General features: G+C 43.9%; 2 non-coding genes across 2 annotated transcripts; both read left to right on the top strand.

Annotated features, from left to right (window-relative positions):
* The first annotated feature begins 4113 nt into the window (after positions 1-4113).
* On the top strand, positions 4114-4185 carry TRNAA-CGC (transfer RNA alanine (anticodon CGC)). The gene has a single exon. It is a non-coding gene; the product is annotated as a tRNA-Ala (tRNA).
* Positions 4186-4448: 263 nt separating this feature from the next.
* TRNAA-UGC (transfer RNA alanine (anticodon UGC)) lies at positions 4449-4520 on the top strand. Its single transcript has one exon. It is a non-coding gene; the product is annotated as a tRNA-Ala (tRNA).
* Positions 4521-11052: the final 6532 nt, after the last annotated feature.

Here is an 11052-nt window from a genome sequence, read left to right as displayed (position 1 = left end):
TGAATTGGTCCAAACTGGGGTTGTTAGAGGCTCCCTCCACCATGAATTTGCCCAAACTGGGCTGTTTAGAGGCTCCCTCCACCATGAATTTGCCCAAACTGGGCTGTTTAGAGGCTCCCTCCACCATGAATTGGTCCAAACTGGGGTTTTTAGAGGCTCCCTCCACCATGAATTGATCCAAACTGGGGGTTTTTAGAGGCTCCCTCCACCATGAATTGGTCCAAACTGGGGGTTTTTAGAGGCTCCCTCCACCATGAATTTGCCCAAACTGAGCTGTTTAGAGGCTCCCTCCACCATGAATTGGTCCAAACTGGGGTTTTTAGAGGCTCCCTCCACCATGAATTGGTCCAAACTGGGGTTTTTAGAGGCTCCCTCCATCATGAATTTGCCCAAAACTGAGCTGTTTAGAGCTCCCTCCACCATGAATTGGTCCAAACTGGGGTTTTTAGAGGCTCCCTCCACCATGAATTGGTCCAAACTGGGGGGTTTTAGAGGCTCCCTCCACCATGAATTTGCCCAAACTGAGCTGTTTAGAGAGCTCCCTCCACCATGAATTGGTCCAAACTGGGGTTTTTAGAGGCTCCCTCCACCATGAATTGGTCCAAACTGGGGTGGTTTAGAGGCTCCCTCCACCATGAATTTGCCCAAACTGGGCTGTTTAGAGGCTCCCTCCACCATGAATTGGTCCAAACTGGGGTTTTTAGAGGCTCCCTCCACCATGAATTGGTCCAAACTGGGGTTTTTAGAGGCTCCCTCCACCATGAATTGGTCCAAACTGGGCTGTTTAGAGGCTCCCTCCACCATGAATTGGTCCAAACTGGGGTTTTTAGAGTCTCCCTCCACCATGAATTGGTCCAAACTGGGCTGTTTAGAGGCTCCCTCCACCATGAATTGGTCCAAACTGGGGTTTTTAGAGGCTCCCTCCACCATGAATTGGTCCAAACTGGGGTTTTTAGAGGCTCCCTCCACCATGAATTTGCCCAAACTGGGCTGTTTAGAGGCTCCCTCCACCATGAATTGGTCCAAACTGGGGTTTTTAGAGGCTCCCTCCACCATGAATTGGTCCAAACTGGGGGTTTTTAGAGGCTCCCTCCACCATGAATTTGCCCAAACTGAGCTGTTTAGAGGCTCCCTCCACCATGAATTGGTCCAAACTGGGGTTTTTAGAGGCTCCCTCCACCATGAATTGGTCCAAACTGGGGTTTTTAGAGGCTCCCTCCATCATGAATTTGCCCAAACTGAGCTGTTTAGAGACTCCCTCCACCATGAATTGGTCCAAACTGGGGTTTTTAGAGGCTCCCTCCACCATGAATTGGTCCAAACTGGGGTTTTTAGAGGCTCCCTCCACCATGAATTGGTCCAAACTGGGGGTTTTTAGAGGCTCCCTCCACCATGAATTTGCCCAAACTGGGCTGTTTAGAGGCTCCCTCCACCATGAATTGGTCCAAACTGGGGTTTTTAGAGGCTCCCTCCACCATGAATTGGTCCAAACTGGGGTTTTTAGAGGCTCCCTCCACCATGAATTGGTCCAAACTGGGGTTTTTAGAGGCTCCCTCCACCATGAATTTGCCCAAACTGAGCTGTTTAGAGGCTCCCTCCACCATGAATTGGTCCAAACTGGGTTTTTTAGAGGCTCCCTCCACCATGAATTGGTCCAAACTGGGGTTTTTAGAGGCTCCCTCCACCATGAATTGGTCCAAACTGGGGTTTTTAGAGGCTCCCTCCACCATGAATTGGTCCAAACTGGGGTTGTTAGAGGCTCCCTCCACCATGAATTTGCCCAAACTGGGCTGTTTAGAGGCTCCCTCCACCATGAATTTGCCCAAACTGGGCTGTTTAGAGGCTCCCTCCACCATGAATTGGTCCAAACTGGGGTTTTTAGAGGCTCCCTCCACCATGAATTGATCCAAACTGGGGGTTTTTAGAGGCTCCCTCCACCATGAATTGGTCCAAACTGGGGGTTTTTAGAGGCTCCCTCCACCATGAATTTGCCCAAACTGAGCTGTTTAGAGGCTCCCTCCACCATGAATTGGTCCAAACTGGGGTTTTTAGAGGCTCCCTCCACCATGAATTGGTCCAAACTGGGGTTTTTAGAGGCTCCCTCCATCATGAATTTGCCCAAACTGAGCTGTTTAGAGACTCCCTCCACCATGAATTGGTCCAAACTGGGGTTTTTAGAGGCTCCCTCCACCATGAATTGGTCCAAACTGGGGGGTTTTAGAGGCTCCCTCCACCATGAATTTGCCCAAACTGGGCTGTTTAGAGGCTCCCTCCACCATGAATTGGTCCAAACTGGGGTTTTTAGAGGCTCCCTCCACCATGAATTGGTCCAAACTGGGCTGGTTAGAGGCTCCCTCCACCATGAATTTGCCCAAACTGGGCTGTTTAGAGGCTCCCTCCACCATGAATTGGTCCAAACTGGGGTTTTTAGAGGCTCCCTCCACCATGAATTGGTCCAAACTGGGGTTTTTAGAGGCTCCCTCCACCATGAATTGGTCCAAACTGGGCTGTTTAGAGGCTCCCTCCACCATGAATTGGTCCAAACTGGGGTTTTTAGAGTCTCCCTCCACCATGAATTGGTCCAAACTGGGCTGTTTAGAGGCTCCCTCCACCATGAATTGGTCCAAACTGGGGTTTTTAGAGGCTCCCTCCACCATGAATTGGTCCAAACTGGGGTTTTTAGAGGCTCCCTCCACCATGAATTTGCCCAAACTGGGCTGTTTAGAGGCTCCCTCCACCATGAATTGGTCCAAACTGGGGTTTTTAGAGGCTCCCTCCACCATGAATTGGTCCAAACTGGGGGTTTTTAGAGGCTCCCTCCACCATGAATTTGCCCAAACTGGGCTGGTTAGAGGCTCCCTCCACCATAAATTTGCCCAAACTGGGCTGTTTAGAGGCTCCCTCCACCATGAATTGGTCCAAACTGGGGTTTTTAGAGGCTCCCTCCACCATGAATTGGTCCAAACTGGGGGTTTTTAGAGGCTCCCTCCACCATGAATTTGCCCAAACTGGGCTGTTTAGAGGCTCCCTCCACCATGAATTGGTCCAAACTGGGGTTTTTAGAGGCTCCCTCCACCATGAATTGGTCCAAACTGGGGGTTTTTAGAGGCTCCCTCCACCATGAATTTGCCCAAACTGGGCTGTTTAGAGGCTCCCTCCACCATGAATTGGTCCAAACTGGGGTTTTTAGAGGCTCCCTCCACCATGAATTGGTCCAAACTGGGGTTTTTAGAGGCTCCCTCCACCATGAATTGGTCCAAACTGGGGTTTTTAGAGGCTCCCTCCACCATGAATTTGCCCAAACTGAGCTGTTTAGAGGCTCCCTCCACCATGAATTGGTCCAAACTGGGTTTTTTAGAGGCTCCCTCCACCATGAATTGGTCCAAACTGGGGTTTTTAGAGGCTCCCTCCACCATGAATTTGCCCAAACTGAGCTGTTTAGAGGCTCCCTCCACCATGAATTGGTCCAAACTGGGTTTTTTAGAGGCTCCCTCCACCATGAATTGGTCCAAACTGGGGTTTTTAGAGGCTCCCTCCACCATGAATTTGCCCCAACTCTGCTGGTTAGAGGCTCAATCCACCCTGATTTTCAAAACAAATGTTGGTGCCAACCTCAACTTACTACAAGGGCCAAATTCACTGCTGGTGACAAGCTCTCCTCACTGCAAGTGCCAAATACACATGTTTCAAGGTGTTTTCCTACTGTCAGAGAGGTGGTATTGAGTGTGTAAAGTGTGTAGTTGTTAGGCTGTGATGTTGGGGTAATAGAGGGTCTTTGGTGTGTTAGATGCCCCCAGACATGCTTCCCCTGCTGTCCCAGTGTCATTCCAGAGGTGTTGGCATCATTTCCTGTGGTGTCATAGTGGACTTGGTGACCCTCCAGACACGGATTTGGGTTTCCCCCTTAACGAGTATATGTTCCCCATAGACTATAATGGGGTTCGAAACCCGTTCGAACACACGAACATTGAGCGGCTGTTCGAATCGAATTTCGAACCTCGAACATTTTAGTGTTCGCTCATCTCTAATAATGATATCCAGTAGTATCAACACAATAGGGCTACACGTAGTATATTGTCTCAGGAATTGGAGTATTTGTAGAGGTTTCCCGTAGGGGATGTAGCTCAGTGGAAGAGCGCATGCTTCGCATGTATGAGGCCCCGGGTTCAATCCCCGGCATCTCCATGTTATGTGATAAACAACTACAAAAACATCAAAGATCCAGAAAACTGAGGAATGTGCAGGAATTCAGGAAACATCTGCCCGTCTGTATTATAAAGGCTAAATATTATCTGTTCACCATTTTAGAAGCCTATGTCAATAGTGAACACTAGGGGGCGGTGTAGCTAACACAATACATGTATAGAAATATCCAGTAGTATCAGCACAATAGGGCTACACGTAGTATATTGTCTCAGCAATTGGAGGATTTATAGAGGTTTCCTATAGGGGATGTAGCTCAGTGGTAAAGCGCATGCTTTGCATGTATGAGGCCCCGGGTTCAATCCCCGGCATCTCCATGTTTTGTCTTACATAACAATCACTAAAAACATGAATTTGTTCAACTTTAAGCAGAAATATCTAGATGTGATCCAAGAAACTGTAATATCTGATAAAGCAAGTATCAGAATATCCTTCACTGTCATGTGCAGTATTCCTAAAGATGTATACATAATGTGGCCAGTAGGTGGCAGTCCGCTCATACACAGAAACATTCAGGTATCTCCATGTTATGTGATAAACAACTACAAAAACATCAAAGATCCATAAAACTGATAAATGTGCCGGAATTCACAAGATGTCTGTCTGGACGTAACGCAAAGGACGGATTCAACTATCAAAATGTCATCCTGCATTTACGAATCCCCAGTACAGTCAGTGCTGGACACTAGGGGGCAGTATAGTCAGCACAATACACTGCCTGTGGTATAATGAACAGACATTTTTATTTATATAGGGCCCATCATATTCCTCCATATAACATTGACAGCCCTGCTGCCTCCACTTCTGCTTCAGCCCTCCAGGGAGCCCCGTCTGTCCCACATGATGTCAATGTTTCCTATTGGGCCCAGTCTTTACCAGTTCTGTCCATGGTTACAGACCTAAAATGTAGACAGAATTTTTTTCTGCCCTTTTGTATTTGGAGATGCTGGATCTGTGTATGTAGATATAGATATATCTGAAGACGGATACTGAGTGTGACATCTATAAAATAATACCGCCAATATAATAGAATAAATTAATCGAAAGTTACAGGAGGAGACGTAACAAGGAAATCCAGTATAAAATATCACGTGTCAGACATCTTGCACCGAGCCCTGGTCTACAAGGATCTGTGCCCAATATGTCCATACAGAAGCTGATCTCATCCTTGTGTGTTTCTGTGTATGAGCAGACTGCCACCTACTGGACACTTTATGCCTATATCTCTACAATATAGTGTATGGTGTGAAGGATATTTTGATACTTGGTTTATCAGTTAACCGGTTAAGGACCGGGCCCAAAAGTATGTTAAAGACCGGGCCTTTTTTTCCAAAACTGACATGTGTCACTTTAAATGGCAATAACTTTGAGACGCTTTAACTTACACAAGTGATTTTTAGATTGTTTTTTTCGTAACACATTATACTTCATGTTAGTTGTAAACACTAATCAATATTTTTGTATTTATTTATAAAAAAAACTAGGAAATTTGATGGAAATTTGAAAAAATTTGCAATTTTCAAAATGTGAAATTTTCTACTTTTCAGGCAGATAGTTATACCATCCAAATACATGAATAAATATTATCTCCCATATCTCTGCTTTATATCGGCATCATCTTTTGATTGTCTTTTAATTTATTTTGGACGTCACAAGGCTTCCAAGTGTAACAGCGATTTTCCAGATTTACAAGAAAATTCTCCAAAACAATTTTTTAGGGACCACTTCAGTTCTGAAAGTAATTATAAAGGCCTGTATAATAGAAACCCCCATAAATCACCCCATTTTCAAAACTGCACCCCTCAAATTATTCAAAACAGCATTTGGGATGTTTGTTAACCCTTTAAGCATTTCATAAGAATAAAAATAATATGGCAGTGAAATTTAGACATTTCATTTTTTTTCACTAATACATTCATTTAGACCTAAAATTAACACATTCAAAAAGTGTTAAAGGAGAAAATGCATCTGACAGTTTATTGTGCAATTTCTCCCGTACACAGAAATACCCCACATGTGGGTGTAAACTGATTTTTGGGCACACAGCAGTGCATGGAAGGGAAGTAGCGACACTGGGTGTTTGAACAGCAGATTTTGCTGGAATAATTTTCAGGCACCATGCCTCATTTGCAGAGACCCTAGAGTACCAAAACAATGGAAACCCCCCAAAAGTGACCCCATTTTAGAATCCACACCCCTCACAGAATTCATCAAGGGGTATAGTCAGCATTTTGACCCTACAGTTGTTTCACAGATTTTACTAACATTGGGATGTGTAAATGAAAAATTACTAAAATGTCACTTTATCTCCAAAGTTTTCATTTTCACAAGGGGTTAAAGGAGTAAAAGCCCCCCACAGTTTGTTAAACAATTTCTCCTGAACACGGCAATACCCCATATGTGGCCATAGTATGCTGTATGGGTACATGGCGGGGCTCAGAATGGAAGGAGCGCTATTTGGCGTTTGGATGGCAGATTTTGCTGGAATTATTTTTAGGTGCCATGCCGCATTAGCAGAGCCCCTAGAGTACCAATACAGTGGAAACCCCCTAAAAGTGACCCCATTTGGGAAACTACACCCCCCACAGAACATATCAAAGGGTAGAGTGAGCATTTTGACCCTACAGCTGTTTCACAGATTTTATTAACATTGGGACATGAAAATGAAAAATTACTTTTTTTCCCAATAAATCGTCCATTTAGCGCCATAGTTTTAATTTTGCAAATAGTTTAAGAATTAAAAGCCCCCCCACAGTTTGTTACACAATTTCTTCTGAACACGGCAATACCCCATATGTGGCCATAATCTGCTGTATGGGTACATGGTGGGGCTCAGAATGGAAAGAGCGCTATTTGGATTTTGGAGGGCAGATTTTGCTGGAATAGTTTTCTGGTTAGGGTCTCTGCAAATGTGACATGGTGTCCAAAAACGAAGAATCTAAATCTGCACTCCAAAAGCACATAGCGTTCCTTCACATCTGCACCCTGCTGGGTACCCAAATGGCGGTGTATGCCGACATGTATGACACTAGTGTACCCCGGATAACGGACTTAATGCCATATGTGGGTAGAAATGGCTGTTTGGGCACAGCCGGGGACAGAAGGGAAGGAGCACGATTTTGTTTTTTGGAGCACAGTTTGGTTTTTGGACGTCATGCCACTTTTGCAAAGCCCCTGAATTGTCAATAAAGTGGAATCCGCAGACATGTCACCCTATTTTGGACACTACCCCACTGATGGGATTTATCAAGTGGCGTAGCGAGAATTTTTAACCCTTGAGTGTTGCATTTATTTAGTTTCCAGAAATGAAATCGCAACTGATAGAGAAGTTAAAAATGAAATTGTTCCAGAGATTCGCCATTTTTGTGCCCAACTTATGTCAGCAGAGATACACACTCCAAAAACTGGTAAGGGGGTATCCCGGGCACAAGAGCTTTTAGAGCGTTCATCTCTGATACGAGGCGGGCGCAACATATTAGGCACTGAAATGACAGATTCCTGGAAAAATTGTTATTTTCACCTCTCACCTCGCTTCATATTCATTTATGGATAATAAGTTATAGCAACACTTGGGGGTTAAATGCTGTCTGTACCCCTGGAGAAATCCTTCAGGGGTGTAGTTTCCAAAATAAGGTCACATATCAGGGGATTCCACTTTACTGGCGTTTCAGCTCTGCAAAAGTGTCATGGCATCCAAAAACCAAACCGTCTGCGCTCCAAAAACCCAATAACCCTTCTTCCCTTCTGTGTCCGGCTGTGCCCCTATATCAGTTTATACCCACATATGACATTACGTCCGTTATCCCGGGTACACCAGTGTCATACATGTGTCATACATGTGGCATAAACTGCAGTTTGGGCGCACAGCAGGGCGCAGAAGGGAAGGAGCGCGATGCGGCTTTTGGAGCACAGATTCAGATGTTTGGTATCTGGACGCCATGTCATGTTTGTAGAGCCAGTAAGGTACCAGAAAAGTGGATTCCCCAAAGGAGTGACCTAATTTTGAAAACTGCACCCCTCAAAGAATTTATCAGGGGGTGTAGTGAGTATTAGTATCCCAGACGTGACTGCACAGCGGATGGCGAAGAGGGAATATATAAGCTGTGCGGAGGACATTGCAGACACCAAATTCCCTACTATGTCCCAGTAGCTCCTATGATTGGGGGAGTTGCTCTGGGGGTCACTTTGGGGGTCACTTCTGGTGTCTTTTCCCTCATAAGCTGTAAATCTGGGGTGTCCCCTGATATTCGCTCGCACAGCTTATATATTCCCTACCTGCCGCAGCCAGTTGTGATCTAATGATTTGGCGATTTTTGGTGGTTTTTGCCTTGGCATTATTAGATGTTATATTTTCTTTATTTTTCTGGTGACACGGCCATATAAGGGCTTGTTGTTTGCGGGATGAGATGCATTTTGTAATGACACCATCTTTGGGTGCCTACAACATACTGAATACATTTTATTAACTCTTTCTTGCTGGATTAAAAAAAAAAAAAAAATCAATCCTGGCATTGAGTTTTACATTTTAAATTTTGCGCCATGCAGCGTACAGTATAAGCGACATGTGACCTTTATTCTGCGGGTCGGTACGGTTACGGCAATACCTCATTTATGTTATTTTTTTATGCGATACTAATTCTGTAGAATAAAAACACATTTGGGGACATAAATCAATGTTTTTTGCATCGCCATCTTCTGAGAGGCGTAACATTTTTATTTTTCAATTGACAGTGCTGGTTGAGGGCTTATTTTTTGCGGGACAATGTGCGCTTTTTATTGGCACTGTTGTGGGGTGCCTATAACTTTTTGATCACTTTTTATAGCATATTTTGTAGGATGAGATGGCAAGAAATCATTACTTCTGGCGAGTTTTTTCCGTGTTTTTTTTCCCGACGTTCATTGTGTACATTAAATATTATTTTAGTTTTATTGTACAGGTTGTTACGCACGCGGCTATACCAAATACGCATTACTTTTTTTATTTTTAGTGCTTTTTTTATATAATTCATTTTGTATAGAAAAAAAGAGATTTTTGGTCTTTATAACTTTATTACTTTTTTCATACACTTTTTTTTTTTTTTTTTAACTTTTTTTTAACTTTTTCATGTATCCCTTTAGGACACTTGAATCAGTTGATGCTTTGATGAAAGCATCAACTGATTCAGCACAATAGCAGACAGGACACGAGCAGGACATGAGCCTGCTCGTATCCTGTAAGCTACAGAGGAAGTGAGACACATCGCTCACTTCCTCCATCGCCTGGCAGGATCACCAGGTATGTGGGGGCTCCGGTAGTCTGGGGTCACTGGCCAGACCCCAGACTACCTTTTACTGACATTGGCACCCCCCGATCTCGCCGCGGGGGGTGCCCATCACCTTCAATTGTCGTCGGATCCAAGCACATGAGGCTGTAAATTTACGTACGGCGGTCCTCATGTGGTTAATGAGAGAAACCGAATCAATCCCTTTGTATGATAGGAACTGCTTCCACAAAAAATACTGGGAAAATTTGCAAATTGAGCCTAGTTTTGAAGACACAGAATTTGATTTATATTGTGCTGTGGAAGAACAAGAGACTATTGACGAAGAACCACTCAGTAGTACTGCTAAGTACAATCTGGCGTTCCAATCCCTAACTCAGTTGGCGGATATTTTATCTAATCACGGAACTTCAACCTTTCTAAACTACTTGGAAGAAATCAAGGTTATCCAAAACAATGCCAGACGAGGTTCTTCGTTATTACAACCCAGCTTGTCATAGAACCAGTCTGTACATCAAGATGTTGCAGGTGCTGAGACTTCAAATGTTCCGGATATAGTTGATGGAAATACACCACCTTCTACAAGCTGCAAATCTTCATCTGCGCGTCCGCAGGTAGTTGTACCTTTTCAGGCTGAAGGTATCCACAAAGAGGAGAAAAAGGGAAACAACCAAAACACAAAAAAATTGCAAGGAAATAGAGAAATGTCTGATTTGCCACTTTGATTTGGGGAAAAAGTCTAAAAAATTGACAACTTGTTTTTCTTGTTGTTCCACACTACATGAAGATTGTTATAGAGTGGATGGATGTCCGCAGTGCCAGGAAGATTAGCCATTGTAACATAAATGTCTTAATAAAGTGAAAATATACTGGGATAAATATGATACATCTGCAGTTCATTTAAGTTTATAGGCACGGTACACGGATGGTACCTAAAAATAGCAAGGAGTTCATAGGTACGGTACCTAGAAATAGCCACATCCAGATTTTAATTCAAATTATTATTATTATTTTTTTTTTCACACACAGTCACATGACCTTACTTCTGTGATGTCATAAAACTAGGATCTGCTTACCTATTATGTGAGGTTCTGTTCATATTTGCATATGATGATGTCATAATGCACATATTTGCATATGATGATGTCATAATGCACATATTTGCATATGATGATGTCATAACGGAACCCTGAGGGTATATAAACCCTGAGCGCTGTGACATCACAGCCATTTCTTGAGTTGATGCTTTTGCTGACACTTCACTTTGGTTCTGGAAGAGCGAACTAGTTTGTACTACATATCTAGTGATTACTTCCATTCATTCTTACTGATCTTTGATCAGGGCCCAGTAATATCGGAGCCACCTGAGAACTTAGTTCTCTAATATTTCATCAGATCCGCCTTGGTAACTAAGCCATGAGCGCCCGAGAGCTGCGTCAGCTGATAGCTGACAATGATACATGGCTGCGCCGACCGGAGAATCAAGGTAAGTGAATTGTTCAGGAAGAGAGAGACAATATTCCCCCCACCCTAGAGGAGATTTCCTGGGAGGAGTTATCCCTGGGGTCTGCTGAGCAATGTTTCAGGG

This window comes from Leptodactylus fuscus, unplaced genomic scaffold (genome assembly GCF_031893055.1).
Source record: "Leptodactylus fuscus isolate aLepFus1 unplaced genomic scaffold, aLepFus1.hap2 HAP2_SCAFFOLD_166, whole genome shotgun sequence".
In the NCBI taxonomy this organism is placed as follows: domain Eukaryota; kingdom Metazoa; phylum Chordata; class Amphibia; order Anura; family Leptodactylidae; genus Leptodactylus; species Leptodactylus fuscus.
This window is presented reverse-complemented; position numbering and strand designations above follow the sequence as displayed.